The sequence below is a fragment of the Panthera uncia genome, assembly GCF_023721935.1.
Source record: "Panthera uncia isolate 11264 chromosome A3 unlocalized genomic scaffold, Puncia_PCG_1.0 HiC_scaffold_11, whole genome shotgun sequence".
Taxonomy (NCBI): domain Eukaryota; kingdom Metazoa; phylum Chordata; class Mammalia; order Carnivora; family Felidae; genus Panthera; species Panthera uncia.
The window spans coordinates 13918798-13920963 of record NW_026057578.1 but is presented as its reverse complement, the minus strand read 5'-3'; the positions used below and the strand labels follow the sequence as shown (position 1 = coordinate 13920963).

The following is a 2166-nucleotide window of genomic DNA, read 5'->3' as shown; positions in this document are numbered from 1 at the left end:
GGGCGGGGGCAGAGGGAGGGCCCGGCCCGGGGAGGGGAAGGGGCCGGTCCTCCCCGCGCAGGCGGCGGCCGCGGCAGCCCAGGAGGCGGAGGCAGCGGCGGCGGCGGAGCAGCACCGTGCCCGGCGCAGTCAGCCCGGCCGCGTCGGACCCGCGCCCGCCCGCGCCGGGGCGCCCTCTCCACTGCGCGCGGTGAGTACCTCCCGCGGCGCCCACCCCGGGGCGCCCGCCGGGCTCCGCCGGGCTTCCCCGGGCCCGGGCTGACGCGGACCCGTCCCCTCGCGCCTCGCTCGCGCACCCGCCGGGCCGGGGCCTCCGCAGCTGTCGGGGCGCTCGGGGGGCGCACGGGGCCCCCAGGGCGCCGCAGGCGCGAGGGCGGCGGGGGCGGCGGGCAGACTCCGTCTCGGAAAAGCCAGGCTGCGGGTCTCAGTTTCCTTTTGCGCTGGGGGTAGGGGGGGGGACAGCGACTCAAGTTTGTACTCCCGCGCGCGGGACAAGTGCATGGGCGCGCGGGCGGTGTAGATGCGGTGGGCTGCGTTTGGCCGGTTTCGAGGCCCGGGTCGTCGGCTGCGTCCACCCCCCTCCCCCTCCACGCCCCGTCTGAACCGGAGCGGCGCCGGGAGCCCAACGCGCGCCCCGGGGCGCTGTCTGCGAAGCCCCCGGGAAGGGGCGGGAACGGCCGCCGAGCCGCCTTCTAGCTGCATTTCTGTTCTAAAGTCCGGCTGCGCCCGGCCTGCGCAGGGCCGGCTCTCCGGGCTTTGTACCCGAGCGGGCGTCCTGGTGCCTGCCGAAGCCGGAGTCGGAAACTTAAAAAACTTTGCATCCATCCCAAGACTGTTGAGAAGGAGGCTAGGGTTTTGCTGTAATGGGAGAAAGTGGAGAAGGGAATTGTTTCTCAGCCATGCAGTCTGGACGTGAACCGGCCGTGCTGGCCGCAGTTCCTTAAATATATATCCTGCCCCCCAAATAAATAGTCTATAAGCTCCAGGAATCTTAGGAAGGCTTGACTGGTAAAAATATACGCGTCGCAAAATCCTCCGCGCGCCTTTCTCAGGGCTTGAAAGCGAAGCGCTTTGGCGGTGAGGATCCCGCTCCTCCCAAACGCAGTTAGCGTGCCTGTTGCTGGGCTCTGAATTATTTTTGAAAGGCAAGACTGATGCTGCATCTTTATGGATACCATTTTCTTTTCTCCCCTTTCCCCGAAACGCTACGTAATCTTTAATTTTATATATATATATATGCGTGTGTATATACATATATATAACGTTGAGATATAAATCACCCTTGGTGCAGGTACCTTTTAATGACGAGGTGCAGCGAAATGAGCGAGCATCGGAGCCTGGTTGTTAGCATGAGCGGAGGGGAGGTAGAATGATTTACAAACATCAAGGAGGGATTTGAGTGCTGAATTATGTTTGAGTTACGGAGCTCCCTTCCAAAGGAAATTATAACCAGCGGACAATTGCTGTATTTCAAACCAAATCTGTTCCCTTCATGAGCCCTTTCTTGCTCGACTGCAGTTTTTCTGTGACCAGCGTATGAGTACTGAACTAGTATCTGCCTTTCCAGCCTGTGGGCCATTTAGGGAGGGGGGTGGCAGGGCGGGGAGACCCCCATTTAAAAATAATCTTCGTGCAGAATCTTTCGGGCAACTTTTCCCCAAGAAGTGTTCGTGTTTTCCATTTTTCTCTCCACATCTTTAAACCCCTTAAACATGATACTTCCTTGCATTTAGACATCCTCAGACTAAGGAAAGTACTGAGAGATGCATGTCATAAATGATGGTGTTTTGAGTCTTGCTTTTGACTGAGCATAAAATCGTGTTTTGTATGAAAAATCTCCTTGCCTTTGGAGGAAACCCTACATTTGGCACTTTTGGCCAATATGGCTAGATCCGAAAGGGCCTGGATTTTTGAAAGCCGTTCCTATGTCCCACACGTAGTTGGTAGTTAGACCATTCTCCCGCTGGAACTCTAGCTTCGCCGTATTATTAACTATTTTATCTTAAAGGAGTTGGCGGTTTTCCTCTGCCCTGAACACAGCTCACCTCTGGGGTGGCTGTGTGAATGAGAATACTCTATAAACAGATCAGTCTCTTTGCTAACGTTAAATAGCTGAAGGAGAGAAGAGAAGAGAAGAGAAGAGAAGAGAAGAGAAGAGAAGAGAAG

General features: G+C 56.9%; 1 protein-coding gene across 2 annotated transcripts in view; it reads left to right on the top strand.

Moving 5' to 3' along the window:
- The first annotated feature begins 81 nt into the window (after positions 1-81).
- The window catches only part of EYA2 (EYA transcriptional coactivator and phosphatase 2), a 257204-nt gene continuing 255119 nt past the window's right edge, over positions 82-2166 (top strand). Inside the window, exon 1 of one of the 2 annotated variants that reach the window (XM_049649929.1) lies at positions 82-190. The gene's annotated coding sequence lies outside the window, so the exon portion shown is untranslated. The remainder of the gene's footprint in view (positions 191-2166) is intronic. The other variant, XM_049649930.1, reaches the window with a different exon arrangement.